A 26,818-nucleotide genomic window follows, 5' to 3' on the forward strand; every position below is an offset into this window, starting at 1 on the left:
CTGGACACAAAAGTGTAATATTTGACACTCAAAAAGCATTTTTTCAAGATACAAAGGACCATAACTTCGTTATTAACAGATGGTGTACAATGCCATATGGCGTGCCTCACCCTCTTATTGATATACAATATATATATACTCATACCAAATTTCAATAAAATCCGCCAAAGCATTTCCAAGATATGGCTCCGGACACACAAAAAAGCATTTTTCAATATACAAAGGACAATAACTTCGTAATTAAGAGATGGTTTACAAAGCGATTTGGCGTGCATCATTCTCTTATCCATATATATACTCCTACCAAGTTTCAATGAAATCCGCCAAAGCACTTCCAAGATATGGCTCCGGGTGGACGGAAAGACGGACGGAAGGACGGACTATGCAAAAACCATATCCCTCCGCCTATGGCGGAGGAAAGTAATATGAGTTAATACATTGCTATTAGGTGTTTTCATTTTCTTCTACTACAATTTTGCATTCTATTTAAATTAGGCAATTGCACAACATTTTAGAACTACCAATTATAAAAACCTGTTAAATTGATATTGATAAACAAAAAAATATCCATAAAACTTAAATAATTTGCCTTCAGTCATAGTGGCATGAATTTTCAAGCTTTAACTATTTATGAAGTACACTATAATCAAATTCAATAGCATTGGTTATGTTTCAAGCCATCAGTTACCTGCATCTATGTTGAGTATTGGCTCCTTAGCAAGTATTAAACAATGTGTTATCTCTGTTTCATCTTATATACCGGTCACTAGAAAGTTTATTAACGACAGTTATCAAACAGGTATATAAAAATGATCAATTATGAACAATGACAATTTGGGTGAATAAATCACTTGAATAGGCTTTTGAATTGTCCAAATTATAGTGATCTTATTTTTAAATATACATAATTAAAGGGGTAGAATGATGGTTAATACCTTATTATATTTTGAAAATAATATTAAATTTAAACAAGACTGGATTAAATGGTTGCTGGACACATTTGTTTGTATAATGTCTCCATTTTATAAGCGCTCATTAAAACATTTGAATACCTAAATAAGAAAATGTCGCTACGGAGACTTTTAGTATGCATGGGACAATTTGTAGTAGTAATAATATATTATGAAATGTACATAAATATCCACGATACACATGCACACTATTACTAAAAAGACTTTAGTGAAGTTACAATTTCATGTAAGTAGGTTTTGTGTAGGCATAAGTTTGACTCCCACTAAAAGCATCTATGTAAAACAAAAAATAAAACATCTTTTTTAGATAAATACCGTTTTGAAAACAAAGAATATGCATTGTCATGGGGAAATACTTTTCATTTGCCCCTTTAAACAGTTTGGATTTTCTGATAAGATCATTCACCCAATTTACAAACTTTGATTCAAAGAGGTGAGGATTTTTGGAGCCTAAAATCTTCTTGAGCCCACTGATGTCTTAAGATTCTGTTCAAACCTTTTGAATCTTTTTATTTTATCATAGAACAATATAACATTTATAAAGGCGTATGCGTCACTGCTTAAATTGTTTTCAACAGAAAGGGTCAACGAGGCTAAAGATAAATCACAGACCAGAATGATAATAGACCAGTATTGGTAGTGCTTTTGTCATTTAATTATGGCTAGTTAATTCAGACAGTTTAACGAGATATGATCCATTGTTAAATATGCTTTGTAACTGAATGATCCCAGAGCCCAAATTACAGCAATCATGGCAGAGGCCCATTTGTTATTATGTTGCAAAAAAGTATCACCGCTCCATGGGATTTTTTTTTAAAGTTTTTTTTAAATACAAAGATCTTGAGATATTCTTTATAAATCGTAAGGGCTGGAAGGAGGACGTACTTTTTAAAATATTCATCCAATACTTAAGCTGCAATGTCGTTTTCGTTAAAAATCGGGTCCGGTATTCGGCCCCATTCCAAATGGAAAAGTGACGTAGCAAGCTCCAAGTGCCATTCTAAGAACCAGTCAAATAGATTGCACAGTGCTTCGTGACGCATTTTTTGTGGTTTAATTGCATTTAACTGGCTTCTATCCTTCTGCTCATCGTAAATCAAAAGCGGGGAACCACACGACCGTTGCTTGTTCCTTGTCAAGATTGTATGCAACAAGAGATGTGTTCGTCAGTAACACAAAACTGCGCTGCTTTGAAATAAAATATATATTTATCATTCGGCAGGTATAGAAATCATCTCCCTTTAAAGCTTATTACTTCCATTGAATTTTGTTTTTTGACCTTTAACATTGAAGGATGACCTTGACCTTTAACCACTCATAATGTGCAGCTTCATGAGATACACATGCATGCCAAACATCAAGTTGCTATCTCCAATATTGCAAAAATTATGGCCTATGTTAAAGTTTTCGGACCGACGACTGTCAGACAGACAGTTCAACTGCTATATGCCATCCTACCGCGTGGGGAGGGGGGTCTGTAGACAGTCAAAAATGACCAAGTCAGACATCGCTGACTACCAAGGTCTGTGGTTTATCAAAGAGATCATAGCCACAGTTCATCATGTATCTATGAATAAGTTCACAGGTAAGTAATGAAACCAACCATTCACAAATTAGTACAGGAAAGAAATGATATTATATCATTTAACAAAAAACTTTGACAAATCAATCATTTTAGTTATAAATAAACAAAATACAAAATCTTAAATTCTTAGTAAGAAAATATATAATCTGAGATTTATAATTACATAAATTACTTCCCTTGAAAATAATTGTCTCTAACAAATCTCTATTTTAGTTGCAAATAATTATAAGCCACTATCGTGACTGTAGATTCACAGGTAACCTTAAAGTACCTAAGATACTTGTATGCCAAAAAGTGTCATTGTGTGCTTGGCTTGACCATAAAATGTCATTTTGATTATGCTTCAGTTGTATGGTTTCATATTATTATATATACATAATTATTATCTCCCTTTAAAGCTTATTACTTCCCTTGGATTTGTATTTTCGACCTTAGACCATGAAGGATGACCTTGACCTTTTACAACGATGTGTTTGTCAGAAACACAATGCCCCCTACTGCGCCGCTTTAATTTATTTGTAAAAAATATATAATTTGGCAGGTCAGATAATTATCTCCATTAAAGCTTATTACTTCCCCTGGATTTGTATTTTCGACCCTAGACCTTGAAGGATTATCTTGACCTTGAAATTTTACCACTCAAAATGTGCAGCTCCATGAGATACACATGCATGCAAAAGTTATGGCCAATGTTAAAGTTTTTTTTCGGACGGACGGACAGACTGACATACTGACTGACGGACAGTTCAACTGCTATATGCCACCCTACCGGGGGCATAAAAATTAGCAGTAGAAGCGGCTGTTCAATGATTAAATAGCTTGTAATGTTAGAAAACAAACTCAAAAAGCCTTCAGCAATTTTAATTGAAAGTTTTACCCCATTTTTTATAAAACAGTTTTGTTAAGTTGTTATTTTATTGTATTTAATATTGTTCAAAATTGTGAACGTCATTATAATAAAAATAAACTCTATACAATGTAAAAGGTATTTTCTATTGTTTGGTTAAAGAAGAACAAGGTCCGGGAAAACCATTTAAGGTCCAGTGAATTTTAAAAAGTTTTCGGACGTCATGTTCCTTAAGATTATTTTGTTTTTCGCATGGGTTGCTTATGTTGTCATTGCATATATTTTTATTAATGGGTTTCAGCCAGTAGCCTTGTGTTCGCCCTATATCATGTTCGCCTTGGGTTCTGTTTTAACCCTTCGATTAAGCGAAAGTAATAAACGGAGAAAAAAAACATTTTTTTTAAATTGTATTATTCATAACAGTAACACAATTGTATTGGTTGTGTCTTGTACATATTTGATATCTGATACGCAAACATATTCTTGAAGTGAAATATTTTGCCAGCAATAGTTCTTCCCCATAGTAAATACTGGAAACCATACACAATTGCATACATGCATCATGCAGAGATCTCCCTCTGGTTTAGTTCAAACCTGTATATTTTAGTTTGATTGCATAGGGCTTATTTGAAAAAGCTGTCATTTTTGTTTCCTTTGCCTAGAACCGGTACTTAGTGTTTATGGTGAAGATCTAAAGAACGCTTCCACAGTGGGGATCGAACCCGTGACCTCCTGGTCGCTAGGCGGACACGATATCCTTTACGCCACGGCTACCTCAGGGTTTGGGGTAACGGTACAGTTTGTCAAGGTTTTCCGAATCATTAGGCATTCTGAATCAACAATCAATAGTTTCATTAAACAAATCCAACGTTTGGTATGCGATTCGAAAGGTTATTGTTGTTTCTAAAAATTTAATCCCCCAGCCTGTAAAGAATGAAGAATCATTGTTTTTGATGAAAATGTTGATTCAGAATGCCTTATGATTCGGAATACCTTTACAAACTGTACCTGTACCCTGAGGCGGGGAAAATAGGGCATCATTTTTAAAAAAGTTGGACTTTAAACCAAACATGAGAAACAATATAATATGATTTTTTAATCACTTGATTAGTCTTTATTACCGCCAAATTAAATACATAACAATTCTATTTAGTTTTAAACATTTGAACCTGACAATTCTGGGTCTAGGGCAATCAATTAGCTTGAGTGTCGGGTGAATTTTTATCTGGGGCAAAAATGAATACTTTTTGTTGGGGGCATGGGGCCTTATTTTGGCCAAGTCTTGAATCGTTATAAGACGGTTTATAATATTATATTTACCTGTTTATAATATCTGCAAGGGGAGTTAGACAGTATAGATAGATATATGCATGTACATGGTCACTCTTAATGTCACTCAAATAGATAAAGTAATCAGTATTGGTATTTAATGGTATGTTTTTTTCATGAGAATAAACTTAAGGTTAATAGTGGTTACTTTGTATAATAAAACAAAGCATGTGCAAATATTGCAATAACATGAGAATAAACTTAAGGTTAATAGTGATTACTTTGTATAATAAAACAAAGCATGTGCAAATATTGCAATGAAAAATTCATTTTTAACACCATTAAAAAAGTTAACAATATCTATACACATTCCGTGGCTTTTATCCTAGCATAACTGCTTCAATCACATAATCATTATTTCAATCAATTAACTGGGTCCGTAATCTCATCATCTCTTAATAAATCATATATATTGATAGCCACCTGCTTCGTACACATTTCAAACTAATATTTCAGACACCAAACGCAAAGCCTATCCCAAGGCAATGCCCCATTTGCATGGGAATGGGCAAGACGACTATGTACCTCCGGGTAACAGACCACGTTCGCTGGGTGCAAGCGCTGACGGCAGACCCCATGAAGCCGTTGATGTCAGAGGCAAGTGCTAAGACCGGGCGGAAAGTGAAGAAGACAAAGCCGAGGAATTACTACTCTTGCTTGCTGTGCGACCGGTCGGTGATTGACCGGCTGCGTCATCTAGAACAGGAGCACAAAATGGAGGCTGGGACATTCAATTTCGTTTACACAAGAGGGCCGTTTCCGGAAGGTTAGTGTTTAATTGTGTTCATGTGTTGTTTGTATTTAATTTCTCATATTTTTATCAATGTCGAATACAAAACCGTACCATACGATTTGTAACTTTTACATTTAAACGTCATTTACAGGTCGCGAAAACTTTAGGAAAGGTGACCAGCAGACTCGCCACTCATGATGACTCGGCATAGGAAGATGAGAAGGTGGAGGATGAGGAGGAGGAGGAAGAGGGCTTTTCGTTCCTTACGCGGAAATACTGCCTGAGCCTGGAACCCTATGCAAGGGTTATGCATGGTCGGATAAGCTGCAAGTAACAATATGCATTGCTAGTACTAATATGCATTGCTTATATAGTGTAAAGTCTCGAGTCCGTTTACGGGGTAGAACCAGTATTTGGTGCATTAAGCCCTGTTTTCCCAGATTTTTTTATTATATACATTTCAATTGATAGTCATTATTATTGCAACATGCATATATATTGAAAAGCGTGAGGAAATATATATAAGTACATTAAAATTTAAGACAAATATTATGTATTTATAATACATTGGAATTATTGGTTGTTAGTTAAATTATATGCGATTTCACCATCTAGCATAGAATATCATCCAATAATACTTGTTGCAGTTTTAATCGTTGACTCATATGTAGACTACATGTACCTGCAGAGCAGGCCAGGTGGGTTGGCAAACGAGGCGAAAACACAAGAGGTCAACATGAAGATCAACCGGTTCCTGGCCCTGTCTGGCTACTTGGAAGGAGCGGTGTTGAGTGACGTGCTGTTGTGGAAGGTCCATATGGAGGTCCACTACAGTTCCTCAACACCACTCACAAACTGAAAACGGTGCGGTCTGCACTAACGGCAATCAAGAACTTCCTGAAGTGGAGCGAGGGAATGGTCTAGAGGACGCCCGCACATTGAACAATATAAGCGTAAACATAGGATTTGATTTATGTAAATTATTTATTCTTCTTGGACATCTACTTATTATCCCCCGCCATAGGCGGAGGGATAATGTTGTGGCGTTGTCCGTCTTTCTGTCCGTTCTTCCGTCCGTCTTTCCGTCCATCTAGCACTTTTGTGTCCAGAGCCATATCTTGGAAGTGCTTTGGCCGATTTCATTGAAACTTGGTATGAGTTTATATATGGATAAGAGGATGATGCACGCCAAATGGCATTGTACACCGTTTGTTAATAACGGAGTTTTGGCTCTTTGTATCTTGAGGAAATGCTTTTTTGAGTGTCAAATAAAACACTTTTGTGTCCAGAAGAAAAAAAAGACCTTTGACCTTGAAGGATGACCCTGACCTTTCAACACTCAAAATGTGCAGCTCCATAAGATACACACGCATGCCATATATCAAGTTGCTATCTTCAATATTACAAATGTTATGACCAAGGTTAAAGTTTTGGGACAGACAGACACACACAATGCCAGCCAGACAGGCCAAAACAATATACCCCACTCATTTTATCATGGGGCATACAAATAGAAAATGGTCAATATATTGGATAATAATTTCAACCAAACACCTTCCTCAAATTAACCTAACCACACGCATATATATATATTATATATATATATATATATATATATATATATATATATATATATATATATATATATATATATATATATATATATATATATATATATATAATATATATATTTATAAATATATATATAGATATATATATATATAGATATATATATATAGAACATTAACAAGGTTAAAAATCCTCTGCTTAAGGAACTTTCCCACTAATATTGTTTATTATTAGGCAGGAAAATCTCACCGGTCCAGGGTTAAGTTCAACGTCATTTGAAAGAATAAGAAGAAGCTGTGAAGTGTCTACATCTTGTTGGGGCGTCTTGTCAGTGTCTCGTTGGAAAAAGAAGTGGGATGGCACGTTGGCTTGATCTTCATTTGCGGCGTTGTCATCTTGTTGGGGCGTCTCTTCAGTGTCTCGGTGTCAATGGATGTTTGATGGCACGTTGATTTCATCTTCCTATAATAGAATAACCCTTCCTTTAATACAATGCTTACTAGACAAACAAGACTATTGCCAAGCAAAGTATGTCGCCTACAGGCTCCACCATTATCAGATTTTTTATTTAATTTTTAATTTTATATATTTGTTGCCAAAGCAACCAGAAATTTTGACGTAGGAACAAAATGAAATGACGTAAATTATGTCCATATTGCCATATATCCATGTTTCAAGTTTCATGAAAAAATATGAAGAACTTTTAAAGTTATCGCAGGATCCAGAAAAAGTGACAGACTCACAGAATGACGGACACACAGAGCGCAACCCATAAGTCCCCTCAGGTTAAACTGTTAGGGGAGAAAAAGTATTATATTTTTTCATTCAAAATCATAGAGTATATTTACATAACATAAAGCTATACAACAATTTGTGTTCCATTTAAAAACCTGATTGTAAAGTGTGTCAGGCCTATCAACTTTCCACGATGAATGCTTTCTTATAAAATAGTCGAGCAGGGCATCTTCAGATGAACAGCACACCCTGCAGTTTGGGCAATTGTAGCAAGGGACCTAAAAAAAATCCACTCAGCCTGAGGATTCTAAAATTGCATTTAAGTAATATTTGTGAAAAACTCATGGAAATTGAAACAAAACAAAAACATGTACCACAATTGGTTCATACTTTAGAACATCTTTACATTATAGTGAATTAAATACAGGCACAGGACTGGTCCTGAAAAGCTTGCACATGGAAGACTTATATACACCAAAACCCCGCTTAACAGGTTATTGGTGATACTTAATTATACCTGAATTCTAAGAATACCAGCTATTTAGACTAATTATATAAGGTCCTTTGTGTCGTCTTTAAAGCTTGGTTTTACTGTATTTGTAGAACATCTAAATGATCATACATGAAAGGATGAATGTGTGTTTTAAAGGATCTTCTTGAACAAGTTTTGTTATCTGAAAAGAAAGAATACTTTCTGTCATTGATTTACCAGTTTGTTCTTCTTTTTCGTCATGGTAGGTTTCTCCCTTTTAACCTTTCCAGTCTTTTTTTTTAAACCTATTTATTTAAGCTCGATTGCATAACAAGCCTAAGCTTATATGAAACGCTTTCGACTCTGTTTCCTTGGTGTCTATGGGGGAGATCTAAATAACGCTCCCACGGTGGGGATCGAACCCGTGACCTCCCGATCGCTAGGCGGACACCATATCCACTACGCCACGGCGATCATGTTACCAGTTCAAATGCTACAAATTACTACATGTTATATAATTTGAAAAGCGCATACCTTTGGAGATGATTTGAAATAATGTGAATACATCCCTTTCATTAAATTCATTCTTTTTAATGAAAACATAAAATTTGTTTACAGCATTGCCATGCTATCAGATCAATTGGCATGCTACAAATATAGTGTCATATAAACAAGGCAATCATTGTCTTTCATGCTTGAACCAATTACTATATTATGATACATAAAAATAGGACACAGATGAAACAATCAAACATTCTGCTGATTGATATTAAAATCAAAGTAATGAAAATACCTATGAAAGAAATATTTATGTAACTTGTCAATATAGAAAGTGTTTAAAAGTATGGAGCATATTGTCATAAAATTAGTACCAAGCATAAGCCATTCAACTTGTATGCAGGCAGGAAAACAGCCACATCTTCAGTAATGTCAAGGTAAACAAATCCACTGCAGCATGACCTTTAATGCATGACGAAAAAACAGGATCATTAATGCAGAGTCTGTGAATGCACAATCATGTAAAATTAATATTAATTCAGGCTAAAAATTGCCATCCAGTAAAAAAGGGAAACTATGTCTGAACTATATTTTTGTTGTCCCGGACAATTGGACGACCACTAATTCCAATGACCGCCAATATAAAACCAAAAAACGATTTAACCTATTTGAAATAACACTAACACTAGTAATAGCATTCATGCAGCAAGTTTTAATATAAAACAAGAACACCGCATAACGGGTGCCACACTCGGCTGCGAAAGCTTGTCAGATTTTTTTTAAAGGTCACAGTGACCTTGACCTTTGACCTAGAGACCCAAAATGGGTGTGGTGTGTAGAACTTATCAATGTGCATCTACATATGAAGTTTCAAAGTTGAAGGTGGAAGCACTTTGATTTTAGAGCCAATGATAAGGGTTTAGCACGACGCCGGCGGACGACGAGCAGGCTATGACAATACCTCGGGTTTTCTCCGAAAACAGCCTCGCTAATAAATATTGTTCGTAAGTGTGTCTAAAAATAAAGCAACAATGAGTGCCTTATGTTGGCATATGTTTATGTTGTATGTTATTCCATTTAGAAAGGTGATTTTTATGTAACTGGTTAAGAATGCATTACATTTATGTATATATAGGTTAACAGCAGCTGTCACCATAGGATGACTTATGCCCCCTTTAAACGCTTGAAAGAAGTTATGAGCTTTTTTCGAAACCTAAACGCAGATTTCGAAACCTAAACGCAGACCCTAAGTCCAGGGTCAATGTCACAGGGGTCAAAATGTGTGTGCGCATGGAAAGGCTTTGTCCATATACACATGCATGCCAAATTTGAAATTGCTATCTGAAGCGACATAGAAGTTATGAGCATTTTTCGAAACTTAAACGCAAAGTGTGACAGACAGACAGTCCGATCACTATATGCCCTCCTTCGGCGGCATAAAAAGATGTGCCAGAAATTAATGACTTAAAGGATATAATACATGTAAATGTTAACAAATATATTTTTTCAACGAAAGCAAAAATAACAAAACAAAATGCACCAAACAAGCTTCCTATTTCTTGATAACATTTATAAATCTGCATTTATTAACTGTGCTTTCCCTACCGGTATTTTATGGCTATTTATTTCACACATATTTCACTACCAGTTACATGATGATGAATAAAAACAAGAGCACCGCATAGCAGGTGCCAACGCTCCGCTGCAAGTGCAGTTTCTTTATTTAGAGTTCACGGTGACCTTGACCTTTGACCTAGTGACCCAAAAAAGGTTGTGGCATGTATAACTCATCAAGTTGCAGCTACATATGAAATTTCAAAGTTATAGGCGGAAGCACATAAAACATTGTGGCATTTCTTTTCCCACTGAAACAATTTACACATGCATGTACATGCAAACAAAAAATTCAACAATTACAAATGCACCAATCAAGCTTTATATACCTTGTGTGGCATTTCTTTGCCAACTGAAACAATTTACACATGCATGTACATGCAAATAAAAATGTCAACAATAACAAATGCACCAATCAAGCTTTATATACCTTGTGTGGCATTTCTTTGCCAACTGAAACAATTTACACATGCATGTACAGGCATGGCATAAGTGCAAAACCTCATTCACCAAAGTTGACCATTTTGAAAAATAACAACAATTATATAATAATATGCAGAATACAACAGAAAGGAAATATGTCCTCAAAATAAGAACACTAATATGGTCTTTAACTTATATTTTACTTTCAAAATAGGTTTGGTTGTGGGTTTTTTTTTCAAATAAAAAAACTAGTTTTAAGAACCAGTAGGACATTTCCACAATGAAACAGTGAAGGTTATCTGAAATTAACGGTATTTTTTTACTTCTTTCCATATCTTTTGACATTTCTGGTTGCAGACCTATTAGCTCTGGCTGTGACAACCTGAGAATGAATTGTGTGTGAAAATATGGAAAACAAAATTATATAAACTGACAAGTTTATCTTTTATACAATTACAGAATGTTATGTTCTGATATAACTGAATGGTTATGCCATCGACTCTGTGGTCTGGCTTTCACACCAAGACATCTGTCGAACTTTTCATGTTTACCACTTAATGACAAACAATGCCTTAGATGATTAAAGGCATTGCTTTAGAAGTATAGGACCTGCAGTCCAACTATTGCCTTACAGCTACCAATAATGAAGGGCATTATGGTGCTGATCAGGGGCAAAAAGGCGAGGCTAAAAAGAGACATGACAGGGTGCCCAGCTTAACGGCTCTAGACATAACATTCATTTATAGGCTGTAACAAGCCATATGAGCAATCAATACTGGATCGCAATCACTTTATAAATGTTCATTAAGAATGAACTTCAATGTTGAAATATCTGTACAATTAAATGCATAGAAAAGTAACCGATATTTTATGTGTCTGAGGCTTAATGTCCCTGGGAACTTGTACTTCACTTGCATCCACCTTGTCTTGAATCTCTTGTTGAGCTCCCTACAATTTATTTAACCATAATACAGGTATTATACTTTTTTAAAGCGGCTAATTTTATTCAAAATATAAACATTACAGCAAAATCAAATTGTTATGAATATTTGTAGGTGGAATCTCTTTGATTTTAGAGTCAATGTTAAGGTTTTTGCACGACGCGGAATTGCAGTTTTGTGCATAAATCACATTTGCTTATGGCTCATAAATGCAGTCCACTTTGTTGTCGCACTAAACTCACAGTCTGCACAATATCCGAAAAGAGTGCTATGATGCTGTCATGCTCCTGAACCGGTACTTCCGTGGCTGGAAGAGCTGGCCATTCTGTAGGATCTTGAACAGCAGCCTCCACACACAGCTGGTTTGGCAGGTCGTCCTGTATGGATGCTAAACACCTCCTAGCCCCTTCAGCACTCAGATGTAGTCCATCATGGGTCAAGTACAGGGACTTCTTAAAATTAAATTTTGATTATAGATAATTACCGTACCATTTTTTTTTTTAAATAACTAAGATATTAAAGCAGCAACTTCAATGAACTGGTTTCCCTCAACGAATGAAAAAATACTTTAGTTTCAATGAATTAAAGTTTACAACTCTGAACTGACCAAAATGATCATCCTGACGAAACTTATGCAATAACTACTAAAAAAAGATAATACATTTTTATTTTTTTATTTCATTAACTTCCATATTACAGCGCAGACAGATATCTTTAATTATGAGGCTTTACGTCTAAAGCTGAAACCAACAAAACGTGCAACAAGTGTACCACCACAAAGTAATACATCTATTTTAAAATTCATGATATTTCATGTAAAAGTTATTTAGAAACCAGTAATTGCAACAAAACTGCTCAATGAGTCAATTTTCACCAATTAAGGGGGCATATCTCTTGAGCAAAGAAGGTTGTCTGAACAGAATATGGGATTGGTCTACATCAGTATAATGATTCATATATTTATTTTAAGTTTCATGATGATGAAATTCCATGCAACAGTTGCTGATAAACCTCCTATGTCACTCTAGATCTTTCCCTATACCTGTTTAGTTGCTCCATAGTCCATGTATCTCACAGAAGGCACATGGTGACTCAGTTCCCACAGCATGCTGTTTGCGCTCCTTATCCACTGGCAGTAGTTCCTCAACTGTGCCCCTGAGAGTGGCCATCGGGGAAACATTCTCACATCAAAATCACGTGGAAGAATCTCGCAAAGCATCACGTTAATTTCAGTGCACACACTTAATACTACATCAAGGATCTCTGTCACACAACTAAAATAACAAGCAAATTCATTGCATTGATATACCCTGCCAATATGCTTCTGGACACAAAAGGGTTATATTTGACACTAAAGAAGCATTTTTTAAGATACAAAGGGCAATAACTCTGTTATTAACAGATGGTGTACAATGCCATTTGGCGTGCATCATGCTCTTATCAATATATGTACTTATACCAAGTTTCAATGAAATCCGCCAAAGCACTTCAAAGATATGGCTTCGGACATAAAAGTGCTGGACGGACAGATGGAAAGACGGACGGACAGACAACCCCAAAACAATATCCCTCCGCCTATGGCGAGGGATAATAAGGTAATGGTATGAGTTGCTTATTGTATTATCTTCCCATCACAAACAATTATTAACAAGAGATGTGTTCGTCAGAAACACAATGCCCCCTATTGCGCCACTTTGATTTTTTTTTACCTTTGACCTTGAAAGATGACCTTGACCTTGAACTTCCACCACTCAAAATGTGCAACTTTATGAGATACACATGCATGCCAAATATCAAGTTGCTATTTTCAATATTGAAAAAGTTATGGCCAATGTTAAAGTTTTCGGACGGACAGACGCCATATATTTGACATTTGACCTTGAAGGATGACCTTTACCTTTTACCACTCAAAATGTTCAGCTCCATGAGGTACACACGCATGCCAAATATCAAGTTTCTATCTTCAATTATGCAAAAGTTATGGCCAACGTTAAAGGTTTTTTTTTCCGACGGACGGACAGACTGACATACACACATACTGACTGACGGACAGTTCAACTTCTATATGCCACCCTACCAGGGGCATAAACAGTTACAAACAACTACAAAAATATTTGAGAAACTAACTTATTTTATTTCATTAAAATGCCAATCCAAAAAAATCTAATAAGAAAATGATATTAAGTTGATCAAGCTCATTTTTATTCATGCTGCTAAGCTGTTCAGTGGTGGATCCAGGGTTTCTAGGTAGGGGATTGGTGTGGACATTCAATAATACAGGCCAATGTAAAAGCATAATGGTGTAGTGGATGTGTTGTCCGCCTAGTGATAGGGAGTAAGGAGGTTCTCATTATCTTCTCCATAAACATAAAGTTCTGGTTCTTCCCAAGAACAGGCTCGAGTGTCTCAATAAGCATCAGAGCTCCATATAAGGTTTTGTGAAATTCTTAAATTACTACCAGATTTTCAAAAAGAATTCTTAAGTCTGAAATTTTATTTTGAACGTTACTACTAAGTTTTGGAAAATAATTCTTATTTTTTCTAAATGACCTAAAATAAATAATAATGGTTATTTTCATTCGAAAAAAATCAAAATAAACATACTAGCAACTTTATTTATGCGAGTTCAACAGTGTCTTTACAGTATTATACAATGTTATTTTTCAAATACCTTCATATGCCCAAACTGTGCTTAGATTGTATGCCTTGGATGAATTTTTACATATTTCACAATTAAAACGGGTCTCCCCTTCAATCTTTTCAAAGATTAGCCACGGGACTTGTCCCTTCCACTTGTTCAATGTTTTTTTTTGTGTTTAAGTTTGGACCCGTCGTGTCGCGTTTTTGTTTAGCTTTTCCGACTGTGTCGGCAACTGAACAAACAACATCGTATAAGATCTTTTCTATAATGTCTTTCTTAACATTTAACTTCGGCTCACTTTGCGTACAATATGTTAAAAGCGTGTTTTTGGACGCTTTGCAGTTTTTTAGGACGTTCTCTGGGCGCCGCCATTTTTTTTGACAGATAGACTGTATACGCCGCTTTTATTGGAAAAAATGCGCTTTGTTGTAAAAACCCGATAACCATTCTATATAAGCACCGCAAAGATCTTTAATACGCAAAAAGAACTCAATAAAAATCGATACGATCCGATGTAAAAATAATATTCGTAACTTGATTTTGAAATTCTTAATGGTACGACAAGATTTTAAAATAAATACGTAACGGACTTGAAAAAAAAATTCGTAATTACGAAAATACGACCCTTATCTGGAGCTCTGAGCATAGTGCGTTCGATGCAATAAAGCTAAGGTAAATAGGTTAAATAAAAACAAAAACTGAAAAATTACTGTTCAACATACCGGTAGAAATCGCTATCCTTGCAGCAAACATCGTTAGAGCCAATATGCAGGTACAATATGTTGTTACAACCTGACATCAGCTCTTGATGCAGCAGCTTTCTAAAGCCCTTCCGGTCAGACACATACTTTGCACCTGCATAGTAAAATAAGATCTTCAATTTTGAATTGGTATCATTTGCAATAATTTTTCTTGAGTTGTCATTTGTTATTTAATATTATGAAAAATAGTCATCATTGCTATGTTCGAGACAAGCAAGCTTATCTTTGTTAATATTTATTACATTTATTCTATGTTGCGTCAAATTTCTGGATTTTCAATCTTTTTGCCCATTTTTGGTTACAGCAGAAAGGGTATTTTTCTGGATTCCATAATACATGTTTTATCAGTGTAATAATATACATGATGTGTACATGCAAATACCATGAAACTGTTAGGGTAAAATATCTTTTTGGGTATTAAAGCAGTATTCAGTGGATTTTTAAGCATTTCTTTAAAAACAAGAGATGTGTTTGTCGGAAACACAATGCCCCCTATTGCGCCGCTTTGAAGTCATCTACATGTATTCAAACTTTGACCTTGAAGGATGACCTTGACCTTTCACCACTCAAAAATGTGCAGCTCCGTGAGATACACATGCATGCCAAATATCAAGTTGCTATCTTCAATATTATTTAATTATGGATTTGGTTATGTCTGGGTGTATCAAGATGTTGGCAATGTTGATGTATTTTTACAACTGTTTAAAGATCGCCTTATTTGTTGTAACACGCAAAAATGGTCAGGGAGTTTATTCGACTCGTCTAGATGTGAAACATATAGAATGTATAAATCATTGCTTGAACCAGAAAAATATCTTTCGCTTAAAATACCATTCTTTTATAGAAAAGCATTTGCAAAGTTCAGATGTTCCAACCACAAGTGTCTTATTGAAACTGAACGACATCTTGGTATAGAGCATGGTCTTCGATATTGTATACATTGTCTAAATGTAGAAAACACACGTGTCATTGAAAACGAATTTCATGTATTTTTTTTATTGTTCTAAATTTCACGAAGAACGTAACATTCACCTTTTTTCTTGGTATACAGGAAACAGAGAAGAAATAGATTTTATTAATCTGATGAAAACAAATAATGATCTGACATTGAAGAAAATTGTATTATTTATATATATGTTAATGCGAAAAGTTTAAACATAAAACTATTCACAACTCATGCATGTTAAATATGACATGTCTGTATATTGTATTTTGGGCCGGTGGCCTTTATTTACAAAATAAATTATCTTGTCTTGTCTTGAAATATTCAAAAAGTTATGGCCAATGTTAAAGTTTTCAGACGGACGGAATATTTGACATTTGACCTTGAAGAATGACCTTGATTTTCCCCTTTCACCACTCAAAATGTTCAGCTCCAGGAGATACACATGCATGAAAAATATCAAGTTGCTATCTTTAATATTTAATTGACCTTAAATAATGACCTTGACCTTCACCTGTCATCACTCAAAATGTTCAGCTCCAGGAGATACACATGCATGCCAAATATCAAGTTGCTATCATCAATAGTGAACAAGTTATGGCCAATGTTAAAGTTTATGGATGGATGGACAGACGCCATATGTTAGACATTTGACCTTCACCTTTCACAACTCAAAATGTTCAGCTCCAGGAGATACACATACATTCCAAATATCAAATTGCTACCATCAATAGTGAAAAAATTATGGCCAATGTTAAAGTTTTTGGACGGATGGACAGATGCCATATATTAGACATTTGACCTTGAAGGATGACATTCACCTTCACCTTTCACCACTCAAAATGTGCAGCTCCATGAGATGCACATGCATGCCAAATATCACGTTGCTATGTTAAATATTGAAACAATTATGACCATTAAAGTGTTCGGACGGACGGACAGACTGACAGTTCAACTGCTATATGCCACCCTACCGGGGGCATAAAAACACATTATTTTGTACACAAAGCTTCAAATGAATATTAAAGCTAGCAACCTTTTTCCAAAGGCAGCAACAAACACTGCAGTATAAGACAGTAGCTAAAATAATTATGCCAACGCAAAAATCATCAAAAGACTATGGCGGCAATTTATATTGACTATATAAGACAGTAAAAGGGGTAATATAAAGCAGCATGCCACAGAAACATGTTGGGTTTCACACTCAACTATAAACAGTTAAAAATTACTCACCAGATACGGGCAGAAAGTCAATCCCTGTATTTGGAGGACACGCATACTTTAAACGATGGACATTGGAATCCCCGGCAACAAGAACACGAACATCGCTGCTGCTAGTTCTGGCTACCATAACTTTAAATGTCGCTTTTTATGATTTTTGACTGGCGTGACTTTACAGTTATGGACCAACCCCATTAGGAAAGTCAACAAGAAATTCCCGAAAAGTTGACAGTTAACAAAGACCGGTCCAAAACAGCTTTCAAATGCAGTTATTGGCCCAAATCAACCACTTGCTCGGAAAGATTGACATTGTTCACATTTAACTGATATATTCTTTCACAAAATACTATCTTAAACATTTAAAATTTATCTATTCTTCTCTTGCATATCGAGAAAAACAGCAATGTAACAGACTTTCTTGAAATGCGAATCTCCCGAGATTTCACAGTCATATGACGTTATTTCTATATTTAGTAACATACCATGTGCTCAAGTGTTTTCAAATTCAGAATGACATTTCCCGGTATTTAAGATTAATCTGGCTAGTTTTGAAAACAAATTGAAGTTTAATACAGACTCAAAGTAAATATTATTTAAAACTACCTGATTCACACTGAAATCAGTCTTATAATCCACCAGACTTAAGTTGTTAATCACAAATAATAGATTTAAGAAAACGAAAGTAATTTTTACAATTTCAGCATAAAATGTCATGGTCGATCCGAAAGTATCCAAATGAAACCTCGTCACGTGACAAAGCGTAAATGGTGTCTTAATTGTGAATTTCAGACTGATGAGAGTTATTTTCTTCTATTGTAAGATGCATGTAAAACATTTGAATCTTAAAATATTCCTCGATGCAGTAATGTATATTCATTCACCAATATATGTAGAACTGTATCCAAGAAAATGAGCATTCTTTGATGCGGGTCTGGTTGAGTCGCGGTATTTCATTAACGCCCTCTGGATTTTGTTTATTAACAATCCTGCGTTACCTACTTGTCAAATCTGACAGAAAACATGTCTCCCTACAGATTAGAATCGATTTTTGGTATTTAAATGTCGTAAAACTCAGACTTTAACAATATTTGAATTTGTATAGTTCAGTTAATTGTCGCAACGAAAAAAATACGACATTGCCTAAAAATAACTGTGCTATTTATTTTATTTGATGCCTTAAATTCCATTTATTTAAATTGTGATTTACTTTATTGATTGTTATTTTGAAGAGTATGTCAGAGCTTCGATAATTCACGTTTAATTTAAAATTGGTGCTGTTTAATCTATTTACCGCGAATCTACCGGGAGAAAAAATAAACAGCAATTGCGGACAGTGGCGTTAGATTTGTTTCTACGGCAGTTAATACTGAAGGATTTTCGCCATAAAAAGGCCTTCGTCCAATAAAGTTAAGTTAAATATGATTGTCCTTTAAATCATTTATCTGATATATGAAGATCGTTTCTAGACGCAAGTGAATATTCCTCAAGTACCGCGAGTCAACCGTGTTGCAGTATACTATATAAACTGTATGCTGAAGTTTCTTTAGCTACGATGCTGCACCAGACATGTTCTTCACCTGAAACAGAATAAACAAAAGGCTTCCCGGCAAAGGACATCGTTCCACGAACCCTGGGGAAGTTTAAAAAATCAAAATACAACACGACAACAAACAAACGCCCGAATTCAAATACAATCCGAACCTGGATTTTCCAAACAACGTTCAGTTTTTAAATAGGTAACGTCGCGAAATCAAATTACAAATTCTAAACGAGCACTTTCAAACGTTTTAATGTCACGCAACGCGGTTCTCTTAAACTGCAACGTAATCTCTGGTCAACAACAGCTGTTTTATAGTATGTAAGCTTTGGTCAGTATAAAATACTGTCGAGAATAAAATTCTCTGGACTCTCTGAAAACCCTTGTTAAACAAGTTCAAATCAGAAAGGGAGATCACCACCACTTACTATAGCCTATCCTCTCCCCTGATTCAAGATCAGTGTTCTGATTGGCCAAAATGATTTGGGCGACCGTGGACCAACAGGGGTGGTATTCCAGTAGCTTCTAAAAAGATAAGGACACAAAATAATCTTATCTTATTTTTCTTCTTAACTTAGGATAAATTTGAGATATTTCTTAAGCGGTTTTCCGAGGAAAATCTTAAGTAAATCTCTATTAAGATTTCCCTTAAATCTATTTTTAACCTTAAGTGGAACGAATGCTAATTTGCATAATTTTTCGGTTTTTACCGTTCTAAATAAAGTAACGGAAGTTTCATCTGCGCATGCGCGAACATTTGTTGCCAGACGATAATGGTCAGAATACACTAAATAGTTTCCCTATATAATTCAATGTGAAAGCGACAACTTTAGGCCAAAATAAATGCAACATTGTGCACATAGAGACCCCCATAACCATACCTTTTCTTAAAGGCCATTCTAAGCGGAATGCTTTATGCAATAACAAAGAAATGTCATGTTCAATGCAAGAAAGAACTTGACACAAATCAAAATCGACTGTATTTGCAACTTTTTTTCGGCCGTTTCTTAGTGGAATGTAACCTTTTTCAGTGCGATGGTTTACTATAGTCTACAAGTTTATCATATTTCAGGGATTCAGTATAGTTGCAATAATTCAACTATCAGCTTTATAACCCAATGGGTTGCTGATAGCCGCCATAGCAAAAATTATCAAAGGCTCTGGCAGTCCGTTTATATGGACTACCGTTATGCTTATCTAAAAAGCAGATTCAATCCATGTAAGTATTTACAAACGTTATTTTTCATTATTCGTTATGGTGTAGCTGTCAATTTTGACATATATTAATTATGATATGTGTGCTCTTGTTTTGTACACACATATTTTTTTATTCGACAAAGTTAATAAATTTGACACGATCATGCATTAACACTTACTTTTTATGTAAAATATACTTATTATAAAAATTGATTTTTAAACTGGTTAACTAAAATATGTCACAATTAGGCTATTTGACAGATGAAAGTAGTAAATGTTTATGACAAACAGACACAGAACAGTTTTGCTTACAAGCATGTTGTGGAATGTATTTTTTAGCATTACTTAAGTCTATTAATTCATGATAAAAGATAGTTCGATTTCATATTTTCTAGCCTTAAAATATTAAACCTCAAGTTTATTTATTGATAGCCATAGTTAGCAGTGTGGTACAACTGTCATGTTTGATTGTGTTTAAATACATACATATATTTAAAATTAAACTCTATTACAGTTTGATATGCAAATATCATATTTTCTGCAATTACTTCTGCATCAAAGAAGATTATGTGGGAGACTGTCTCTTCCATTTTCAATGTCAGGGCAGAGTATCCGAGAGAATGTATTGTCCTGCAGAAAAAGTGGGACAATCTGGTACAGACCCATAGGGCCAAATATCAGGACCATCTGTTCGCACAAAACAGAACAGGTTTGTACTTGTAAAAATAATTAATTTTTAAATAAATTGTAGGAAAGCAACCAATCCTCAAGGTTTGGTTTATGTAATATAAGGAGTTAAATTCAGGTTTGTTTAACAGTAAAATTGTTTGGACCTTATTGTATACATAAAAAATCTGTCTTATGAGCAATAATTCAATAGTATCAAGTCATCATTATATTTAATTATTCAACATTTTTTGTTTTAGACCAATTGATAAAATATCAAATATTTGTTCAAAAATATTAAACATATATACAATATGCCATAAAACCCTCAATTAATCACCCGATATACACAAAAGAAATACTATAATGCAGGTGGGGGAGCTGTTAACACTGTCATAGGGCCTGTAACAGAGGCAATCATGGACGTTGTGGGCAGAGGTTCATCCAAAATTGTTGGAATTGGCGAACACACATTTGACAGCGGGTTCCTTCAACTGGATGCATTTGATGCATTTGGCGATAGTTTATTTAATTTAAAAAAAATGAAGGGCGGGGGGGGGTGGTAACAGTTATAAAATTTTATTTTGTCTGACCTTTTCCTACAGTTCCTGCTTGTTAGAATATCTGACCCATTACCATTTTTTCCAATTTGTTAAAAAAACCAATTATAGAATAATAGCAGAAAAGTAGTAAACAACACTATTCTTCAGTCTCTATCATATCCTAGTATACAATACAAATTGACTAACACAAACAATCCCTAATGCACCTAGGTTCTTTTTTCCCCTAAAAGGTAAAAAAAGGCCTGTTTCTTCACATGTTTTACACGTTTATTATCTTATCCATGACATGTAAAATATATACAGATACAAAACAATATGACAAACATGCATGGCCAATCTTTACAGATTTGTTATACCAATAGACATTTTTTTAAATATGTAACAAATTAACACATAATTATTCTAATCATAAGTGTTGATTTCTATGATACATCATAAAAACCAGATTGCCATTGCCAACCTTTGATTAAACAACTGCAATAAAATAATACACATTCACAAAATACTGAATATTGTAGATCAAGGCACTAATGCGCATATTGAAAAATATCTTAAAAGAGCAAATACCAGCTAGAATTTGATTCTAAGTGGACTGGTTGGCCATGACCTTCTGTATAAAAGTTTAAATACATGTTCAGGTACTGTAAGAAACTTGACATTATTGACAGTGATAAAATATATTTCTTTTAAGACAAGAAGCAGAAATGTATTTCTTTTAAGACAAGAAGCAGACTGCAGTGCAGTTAATATTCATTATGTCTAATCAATAACCTGAATTAAAAAAAATTGACCAAAAGACTCAAGTAAAAAATACTTAGATATCACCCTGACAATATTAGCTACTTCTTTTTTGCAAAGGGGATAACTCCACAGATCTTGATTCAGTTTGCTGTTAACAAGCACTGTAGATTAATCTCCCTTTATAACAAGTTTAGCGATAGATTTTGACCTAAAAATATAGGAAACTTCATTGCTGCACATGATATATTATCATGTAAGAAATAATAAATATGTTATGAATGCAATTATAGAAGTATTAACCGGGAACTTATACAGTGTACTAGATAATATCTATATTGTAAATGCTAACTAAATGATAATTTTTATTATGCAGCCATGACATATCCTTATAGAGCTATATACACATAGTTATCTTTACAACAAATTATTCCTAGATTTCAAAATTAAATAGCAGGTTTTGGCAGTAATATTGAATAAATCAGTGTTGGAGAGCACAAAATTTAACTTCTCCGGTTTGGTAAAATTGACAAAGTTATTTTCAACATCAAAGTTATTTTCAACACCATAAGCTCATATGCAATATGTTGACAAAGCAGTTAATTATAATTTTTTTTTTTAATTTCGATCACAGTCCTGGGGCGTCACAAGGAACGCAAACAGCTTCTGCAGTCCATCTGACAACTGCAGCACTAAACAGTTTTAATCGTCCTTCGCCAGTTACTGGTAGTGCATCGGCTACCTTTGCGAATGATGCCACAAGGTACTTATCTTGTACACATTATGCATAACAAACTATTCCAAAACATTAATCATGCACTAAGACACTATAGCTTTGCCATAGATATTTTAGTTTTGTCCCCAATATGTTAAAACATTGTGAAATTGTTCTCCTGGTTAAAATGTTATGAAATCCCTCAGTCACTTGTTATGATTTTTATTACAGTAATGCTACAATAGAAACTGTCTGCTGCAGTTGCGGTTGCCACACTCGAGTTCAAAAACTCAAAGAAGAAAAATTAATCCTCCAAATAAAACTTCTAAAGAAGCAGCTAAAGCATGAGGAATGAAGTTGAATTTGTGGCACATTTATTAACTTTGTTATGAACTTTTTGATATTTAAAGGGGCATATCAATGGCCACAACAGCATTTCATAATCAGAAATAAATTGTTCCATAAAAAACTTATTTCTTAGAACACTGAGTCGGTAATGATAAATATTCTCTATATGTATTTTAATAATTATAACCGGTTTTCCCCTGACACTTTTCGCACTTGCTGGAAAATCGTAATAGTTGAATATTCAAGTTATGATAAAATGTACATAAGTATTAAGAAATGCGCATGCTCAGTGACAATTATAGACATTTAACATTACTTCGGTGTAGAAAAAAACTCATCCAAGCATGTGAGTTCTAAGTTTGGACCCTTGGGTCCATGTTGGGAACAATATTTTAGGCTTTAGCTATATTTTTCTGATCAATTTCACCAAGCCAGTATTGTTCCTCACAATCATAAAAAAATGAACTATCTAAATACTTATACTAACTATAAAGATAAATACCGACGATAAGCCCCTTGAATATAGCATAAAAAAATAAGCTGTTGAAGATGTTACCATTATGCCATTATTTGCTGCTATAGAGTTGTTACCAAAAACCTGTAACTTCTTATATCATCTAAAAGTATGTATTAGCAATTTGATCCCGGTAACGCAGTCCATTTTGTGCAAATCCTGCATTCATGATGTTGTTATCATCGTTCTGATCATCTTCCTGTATTACTGGATAATCATCAGGTATCGGGATGTTCAGATTTTTGCAGATGTTATGCAACACTGCACAGGAGATAATAATCCTTAAATTATAAAAAAACATGATTGTTATTTGCCATTTTGCAATAGTTCACAGTAAGCACATTGTGAGCATTACAAACTTGTTTTGATGTGTATACAAAAGATGTTCAACTGATGTATTAATTTTTCACTTTCATTTTTCACATGTGAACAATGTCATTGTCACATATCCCGCACTAAGTATATTATGTATTAGCATAATTTATTTCTTTACTTAAGTTACCAAACTTATTTCAAATTGTCTCGTATAGCTTTTGGCTAGGCAATATTTATTTTATTTCATTTAATCTTCTCACCTGCAGACTCTTTCTGGTTTCATTCTTACTTCACCATGTAACACACCCCACCTTCTTTTCAGTTGTCCGATTCCTCTTTCTACTTTTGCCCGTGTATTCTTTAATGATCTGTTTCAACATAAAATTGTAAAAAAAATCTAAGTTTCAATAACTTAACTCATGTATGTCTAGAATGTCATAAAAACTGTCTGTGCACATGTAAAGAAGCAAGTTACTATAAATCTGTTTAACATGGTTATTAATTTATTATTACATGCAAGAAAATGTTTTTGTAAAAAGTGCACAATACATATGTAAAAACAAACTAATTATTTTCCAGTCCATTATTGGTAGGTACTGTACATTTTATTTCATCAAGATACTTTATCATAACAACCTATTGATAAGATTTAATATTTACACATTGACACACTCATTAATTAAAATTTCACTCTACACATTCCTAAGAAAATTCATCTTCTTTTTATTGCTCTATATGAAATTATTCATGGCGCAGATGTGTTATAACTTATAAATTAAATTATTGTGTTGTCAATTAATTGTATGAATAATTAAATTTTATTGTTTTAATTTGTTCATCATTCATGCTTTAAACTGTAATTTAAACTCTAAAGTTAAATTTTTAGACAAACATTTTTTTTATTAACAATTATTATTTAATAAATGGATACCTGTTGTAGGCACTCTGACTCCCTGGCTATGGATTCAGGTATGGTGTAAGGAGCCACTCTGAACAGGCATATCCACTGTCGCCCAGAATGTGGTATTTGCCTCTTAATGGAATTTGCCCGTCTGCAAACATCTGGCGTAGACCACTGTTTTGGAGCATTCTGCTGTCATGTACACTTCCAGGCCAACGTGCAACAATATTTGTGATTGTATCAAAAGCGTCAATGGCAATTTGCACATTCATACTGTGGAAACCTTTACGGTTTACATACACTGCTTCATCTTCTGATGGCGCCTTTATTCGCACATGAGTTCCATCAACTAATCCCACCACTCTTGGAAATCCGGCAATTCCATGAAACCTTTTTTACCTGAACATCTAGCTCTTGAATGGTGGTTGGAAGTTTAATAAATCTGGTTACAAACTGGTGAGATGAAAGTTGTTGTGTTACCTCATTAATTACTTTAGAAACGGTGGACTGTGAAACATGGTGTATGTCGGCATCATTCAACTATATGCCACCAATGGCCAAGAATCTTAAGGTCAAAAGGATTTTTTCTATAGCAGATAGACTATCATGTCGGCGAGTTGCTGGCTGTATTTTTGGGCCAAGTAATTGTTCGAGATACACCAACCCATTTCTATCAAACCTATATCGTTCCAATAGTTGACCATTTGTAAGCAGATCAACTGTATTTTCTCTTACTTGCATGATGTTCTACAAAAAAGGACGATACAACATTATTATTAAATAACGATAAAATATAAAATTCACTTATCTGCATTTCAACATGGATCTATATACGCTCTGTGATTTCAATTAAAATCCAATGGAGTTTTTGAACAATTCTCAGAAGGGCCAGTGCTTACTTGTTTATAAAACACGTCACTGTCAGAGAATGCATTCATTTATTAATATCCATTATCCCTCTGTAATATTACACATCACATAATTTCAATACACAGCAGTTAAATCCTTCCAATCTTTGTACAACAACATAACTCGTGTCACAATAACGGGTACAGTCGTTTGGTGTATAGCGGATTTTACTGAGTAACGGATAGTTTAAACGTTTTTTGCAAAATACTTTTATTTATGTTAAGATTTATAGTTTTCTATTAATTGAATACAAAAAGCCTATCATTGTTAAGTCGATTCATGTTTTTGTTGATGTGTGTCAATGTTTACAACTGTTTCTTTTTTCCAAAGCAAAACAAGGTCACGTTATGTACGTTATGTCACGTTTTTGTGACGACAGGAAAAGTGCAGACGAATGGTTTCTTGAATTTTGCAGATTTTGTTCGGTAAACATAATGTTCATTGATGTCATATTTTAGTATTATGTGTCCTTTACAAACGTAAGAATGCTCAGAAACCAAATTGATGCGTACCATATTAAATAAGCATGAAAGCTGCAACTCGGGATTTAGTGAATAACGGACATGTGGTGACCCATATTCAGGAATGTGGGGATTGTCTCAAAATAAATATAAACTCAATTGAAGTTGTCCAATACACATGTGGTAAGCGTGTGGCTATGATATAAATAAGTAAAAACATCATTTTTAATGAAAAATAATCAAATTATAACGAAAAAATCGATTTCTCTGAAAACATATTTTCCGCAATCAAATCTATATATAGATTCAACTCAAAATGACCCGAATATAGGGTGCATCGCTTTGAACAGCAATTATTTCATCAATTGTGCAGCGATTTCCATGAATTTGGTCTAATTAAACGCAGAAATGAATTTCCTTTCTGGAAATGTACATATATTGCAATTATTCTTTACAAATGCTGTGTCAAATTTCAAGAAATAACACGATACACATGTAATCCGATAAAGACCTAAGCGATCCGGTAATGGCTGAATCAGTGTACCACGAAATTTGCGCTTTAAACAATAATATTTTTCGGAAATTTAAAACCGCTGTTTCAATAGGAAAGACATGTGTCTATCTAGGTTTAATGGTTTAACTACTGAATGCATGGTGTTGTCGTTGAAATG

At 34.3% G+C, this 26,818-nt stretch overlaps 1 protein-coding gene and 1 long non-coding RNA gene across 7 annotated transcripts in view; both read right to left on the reverse strand.

Moving 5' to 3' along the window:
- LOC127858091 (uncharacterized) overlaps positions 1–26,818 on the reverse strand; it is a 241,560-nt gene that overhangs the window by 192,135 nt on the left and 22,607 nt on the right. The window lies entirely within an intron of this gene.
- LOC127858095 (uncharacterized) lies at positions 7,373–8,535 on the reverse strand. The gene is made up of 3 exons (XR_008038748.1): positions 8,479–8,535; positions 7,925–8,047; positions 7,373–7,496 (listed from the first exon to the last, which is right to left on the reverse strand). It is a non-coding gene; the product is annotated as an uncharacterized LOC127858095 (long non-coding RNA).

The sequence above is a fragment of the Dreissena polymorpha genome, chromosome 14, assembly GCF_020536995.1.
Source record: "Dreissena polymorpha isolate Duluth1 chromosome 14, UMN_Dpol_1.0, whole genome shotgun sequence".
Taxonomy (NCBI): Eukaryota; Metazoa; Mollusca; class Bivalvia; order Myida; family Dreissenidae; genus Dreissena; species Dreissena polymorpha.